Source organism: Urocampus carinirostris, chromosome 18 (assembly GCF_059441175.1).
Source record: "Urocampus carinirostris isolate Australia breed hairy pipefish chromosome 18, RoL_Ucar_1.0, whole genome shotgun sequence".
NCBI classification, from domain to species: Eukaryota; Metazoa; Chordata; class Actinopteri; order Syngnathiformes; family Syngnathidae; genus Urocampus; species Urocampus carinirostris.
Window position 1 is genome coordinate 14,424,412 of NC_142366.1, and position 6,316 is coordinate 14,430,727.

Below are 6,316 nucleotides of genomic sequence, written 5' to 3' on the forward strand. Positions count from 1 at the left end.
AAATACAACAACGGAAATACTGCAAATTACACCTATGGTGATACTACAAAAATTCTATGGAAATATCACAAAAATACTACAAAAATAAAACTACAGTAACACTGTCCTACATAAATACAAATATTCTTATATGGAAACACTACACAATACAACGGATATAGTACAAAAATACTATAAAAAATAATACCACAGTAATGGGACAAAAATGCTATAATGATAAAACTACTGTAATAATACAAACATACTACTATGGGAATACGACAAAAATTCTACAAAAATACAACACCGGAAATTACATCTATGGTGATACTACAAAAATTATATGGAAGTATCACAAAAATGCTACAAAAATAAAACTACAGTAACACTGTACTACATAAATACAACAAACATTCTTATATGGAAATACTACAAAACAAAACAGAGATAGTACAAAAATACTCCAAAAAATGATACCACAGTAATAGTACAAAAACACCATAATGATAAAACCACTGGAATAATACAAAAATACTATGAAAAAACAACAGATATACAAAAAAAAAAATCCACTTTCGTAATACAACAAAAGTACTAGAGAAATACTAAAAAAGTACTACTATGGAAATACTACATAAAATTACTTCAGAAATACTATTAGAGTAACAACAAAAACTACACGACTTTAATAAAAACCCAATATCAGAAATACCAAAAAAAAAACTACAGTAATACTTAGGAAGTGTATAAATAATAGTATAATATAACCACTACTAGAGAAATATTACTAGAAAATACTAATACGAAAGGTTTACAGCAGAAACACTGCAAATTACAACTATAGCGATAATACAAAAATTATCCAATGGAAATATAAAATACTACCGAAATAAAACGACAGTAACACTGAGCTACCAAAATACTACAGAAATACTAGATATACAACAAACATTCTTTATGGAATTACTACAAAATACAACAGAAGTACAAAGATACTATACTGTACTAGTTATATTACAAAAACACAATAATCATAAAACTACGGTAATAATACAAAAATACTATGAAAATACTACAGATATACAACAAAATAATCCCCTTTCAAAAGTACTACAGAAATACGATAAAAATAGTACAGAAATAAAACTACAGCAACACTACAAAAAAGTACAGAACTTCAATAAAAACCTGATTTCAGAGATACCAAAAAACGTTTTTAAAAAACTACAGTAATACTTCAAAACTAAATAAAAAATGAAGTGCTTAAAACAGGGACCCAATATACTATTTTGCTGTAAATGTGGTCGTTTCTATACAAATTTGATGAAAGTAATCTACTTCAAAAAAAGTATAACATGTCACTCCAAATAGAACACGGAAAGAGTTCTAGTATGGCTGTAAATGATCAGGGTTGGGTAGGGTTACTTTAACTAGATTACTTTCAATTACTTTTGGATGACTCCAATACCAAATATGCAAATAAAAGACAAAAGAAACTAAATATGAATAAAATGATGACTCACAACACGTGGTAGGCTTTCTCTCCTGGCTTTGATCTCTTCGATCTCCGGCAAAACTAACATAAAATGCGACAGAAACAAAATGAAAAGAAATCCAAACAGCTTGCCAACATCATTTTTGCCGTTCCATGTATTCCGTTACTCCCCGAGCCTGCACAAAATTGAGTCATTTTATTCATATTTAGTTTCTTTTGTCTTTTATTAGCATATTTGGTATTGGAGTAATCCAAGAGTCATTGAAAGTAATCCAGTTAAAGTAACCCTACCCAACCCTGTAAATGATCAAGTAACAGGGGGCCCCCAAATCAGATTTTGCTTAGGGCCCCATGAAGGTTTAGACTGGTCCTGCACGCAGCCATAAGTTGGCTTTTACTAGTGAATACAATCGTCTTTATAGCACATTAAATGAGGTTTGGGGGGCTTCGTACGCCGGCGCATAATGATATTATACACGACATTAGCGGCCGTCCACATAGGACACCGCGCCTTCGCCTGGGATAAAAGCCAATCAACTCCGTGCTATCTATTTGCATGCGTGCGGGGTGATGGCGGACCCGCTCGGCGCTATCGGTCATAAATCTCGGGCCCGGCGGGCGAGGGTGGCGGGAAATGATGGGACTCTGGCAATTTATGTCAAATAACTTTTGAGGACGCGGCCGGCGCGGCGGCGGCGGCCATAACTCTTCCTCTTCTAGCTCCCCCCCGCTGGGTTTAATTGAGACATTTCTCTTGATCTGTGTTGTTGAGATGTAACGGCGCGTTTTTTTTATGACGAAGGTCATGCCGAGTGTTTGAACGGCCCTTTTGAGATTTGAGTGGCCTCTAAAAACACAACTGAGTCGGCTAGACAAATTGAAATGAGTAAATAATCTGCTTGACCTTTCCCAAAAAGGTTTCATCGTTTTGTTATCGGGCTATTATGTGTGTTTTTGTCAAAATATTCTTCAGAGGTTTAGGGTTGGGTTTTATAGGATTAATGCGGGGTTTGGAACGTATGGCTCGCGGGACATACAGTGTCAAGTCATGTTTATTTGTAGAGCCCTTCATCACAGTCTCAAAGGGCTGCACAGACCACAGATTATTACACCTGATCTAAAACCTACATGAGGGCAAGGAAAAACTCAAAAACCTCAACATGAGGAAAATGAAGAAACCTTGAAAAGGGACCGCACATGAGGTCATCCCCCTTCCAGAATGACCAGTGAAGTTATATACTATTTTATACACTGTTTTATCTTACGTAAACTCAAATATACTTGTTCTAAAATTTGCAGTAGATTCTCAGAAAACAAACAAGATCCAGAATTCACAATGGGCACGTTCAAAAGGCTTTGCACTTGGGCAAATGGTTCAAAAGGGTGTGGCAATCTCTCGGTTCATCCGTTTAGAGGAAGAAAAAAAATACAGGTGTGAATCTGGTGGTGCCTATTTAAGGATGATGAAGCCAGCGCAGGTTGAACATGCATTTGAGGAAATCGTGTCATTCAAGACACTGCTTCATAGAAAAGCGTTCTTTGATTAAAACGTTGATTTGTAGAGGGAAGAACCTATAAAGGTGAAAAAAGGTGTTGGCTGTTCAGCTAAAATTATCTTCAATTACTTAAAATAGGAAGAAAAAACAGACACATGTGGAAGAAAGTGAAAGACAACTCTTAAATTGGACCGAAGAATAACCAGAATGGCAAAGGCCCCGCCAATGATTAGTTCCAGGACAATGAAACAGGCTGCAGTTACCTGTAAGTGCTGTGAGGGTTGGAAGCATATTTGTTTTCGGGAATCCCACTCAAAGTCCCTCAGTTAAAAAAAAAGAAGAAAATTTGCCAAAGAACACATCAACTGGAATAAAGATAAAATGAGGAAAATTTTGTGGACCGATGACGGAAAAATTGTCCTTTTTGGGTCCAGGGGCCACAGACGGCGTGTGGGACCTAAACTCTGAATTCAAACCTCAATACAAATAGAAGACAGTAAAGCATTGTGGTGCAAGTATCATGGCCTGGGCATACTTCTCCTACTCTGGTGTTGGGCCCATTTATCACAAACCAGGGATCATGGTTTAATTTGTGTATGTTAAGATACTTGAAGAGGTTATGTTGCCTTATGCTGAAGAGTAAATGCTCTTGAAATGGGTGTTTTAACATGACAATGATCCCCAAACACCAGTAGATGAGCAAAGTCTTGGTACCAAACTAATAAAATAATGTCATGGAGTGGCCAGCCCAATCCCTAGATCTCAAACCAATCGAGAACTTGTGGGGTGATATCAAAATGCTGTTTGTGAAGCAAAACTGAGGAATGTAAATAAATTGTTGAATGTTGATAAGCAATCATGGAGTGAAGGAACAACTGAAAGAAGCCACAAGTTGGTTGACTCTATGCCACACAGATGTGAAGCAGTTATAAAAGACAGTGGTCATGCAATATTAGTATTGCCTACCTTTTTCTTGTTGGAAATACAAAACAGTTTTGAGTTTGTACAGTCAACAGCAGACACTGCTATTGTTTTGAACACACCCCTTTGAACTATTTGCCCAATTGCACAACTTATCATGAATGCTTGGCCTTGTTTGTTTTTCTGAGAATCTACTGCACCTACTAGTAACTTGTTCGGCATGTAACAATAAAAAATATGCAAAAACCTGAGATATTCTGGTTAGTCACATAGCACCGCTATCATTTTAAACCGCACCGTATATGATCTTTTCACGAGTACACATGGCTCGGAGATAAATCTGCTGAAGCAAATTTGAGCTGTGTTGGTCCAATTCTGATTTGCCAATGTAGCGCTGGTAATGAAATTTCTTAAATCCAGTGTATGAATGGTAGTTTCCACTACACTGTCACACCAAAAGACCCTGTTTTGGCTGTATGTCACTAAGGAATCCTTTGGAAGCTCAATATGTTTACTGTTGAGACACTTTATGATGAAAACCCACAGAACACACTCTAAACTCCCCCCAAAAAAGCCAGCCAATTTTACAAAGCATTTTGTTTGGGTGAGCGGTAGGAGTATGCAGAACTCTGCACAGAGGACGATTCCTTCTCTGTCACATGGGGCCCACGGCGCTGAAGGGACTTAGTTTGCAGTAGTTTGACATTTTTGCAAAAGAACAGCTTGCACCTTGATCTGAAACCATTATTGACGAAAAAATGAAGTTCAAAATGGGCCTAAAATGTCAATCATTACGTTCGGGTCGGGCCAGGCAATTTTCTCACAGACGTTTTTCTTTTTTAATAAATATCCTTATAAAAATCTATACTAAAAAAAGTGTGGATACAAAACTGAAAAAACTTTTAAAATGCCGCACTACATTCTCAAGAAAACAGACCGCCTTCAAATTTTCCCCTCAACTCTTAAAAAAGTTATCAGTTAATGTAACCTCTGCTAACACAGAAATAAAAAAAGATAAAATATTTATAGTCTTATTAAACTTGAGATTTTGTTAAAAAAAAACAGGCTTTCATTTGTTACTATAATCACCTCTTTTCATCTTGAGTGCTCACAAATAAAATGTCAAATTTTAGGTTTGCTTTGGGTGTGGCTCTGCAAACCAAGTTAATTGTTCGGGTTCGGGCTGGGTCAGGCTGTAATACCCGCGGGTCTGGGTACAAAAAAATGTCACAAAAATCATTAAGAATCATAAAAAAAAAAATAGTGAACTTTTCACATTGGACGCCGCGGTGTACCTAAAGAATCACCCCAGTAGGAGGTGACATCACACCCAGTCCTCTTGCGCTCCACCAGCATGGCTCCAGGGCCTGCAGCTGCCTTTCTGCCACCAGTGCCATGCAAAAGCTGATGCCCCCGCTTTTCCTATTTGCCTTAAGGCATCGCTCATTAAAAACAAATACAGTGCCTAGCAAAGGTATTAAAAAAAATCAAAACCAAGAGGCCCGTGATCACATTGGATAACCTGCTGGCATATACAGCTGAGGTGGGACAATCAATGCATAAAACAACTATAAATCGTAATCTTCCAAAATTTACCCTTTATTAGAAGAGTGGAAAGAAGAAAGCGTTATCTAAAAGAATACCATAAAAAAGCCCATTTAGCATTTGCAAGAAGCCCTTATGGTAGACACTAATATCATGTGGAACAAGGTTCTCTGGTAAGATGAGACCAAAATTTAATTTTTTGGGCTGAATGCAAAGCGTTTGGCGTAAGAGTAACACTGCACATCACTATGAAAACACCATCCCCACTGTCAACCATGGTGGTGGCAGGATCATCCTTCGGGGTTGCTTTTCTTCAGCAGGGATTGGGTGGGAAGATGGATAGAACCAAAATCTGTTGGTATCTGCTAGACACCCAAGAATTGGGCGCATGTTCACCTTCCAACATAATGACCCTAAACATAATGCAAAATATACAATGTAATGGATTAAAATTAAGAAAATAAAGGCGTTAGAATGGCCAAGCCAAAGTCCAGACCTCAATCCTATAGAACATTTGTAGAAAGATCTGAAAGATGTGGCACATAAACATCACCATCTAACCTTAAGGAACTTGAGCAGCTTTGTAAGAAGAATGAGCAAATTTTTCTGTTTTCAAGAGTGTTACCCAAAAGTTCTTGTGGCTGTGATCACAGCAAAAGGTTGTACAAAGAATATTAACTCAAAGGGGGGCAGTATATTTGCAATGCCTACTTTAAAAAAAAAAAAAAAATTGTTAGCGGAACAAAAAATGTTCCATATATTTGGTTTCTTTTCACAAATGTGACTCACGTGTTGTTGAATCTTAAAAAATATTTTCAGCTTAAAGTTTGAAGCCTGTAATGTGGTAATCTGTCCAAACATTTCTGTGGGGCCAAAACTT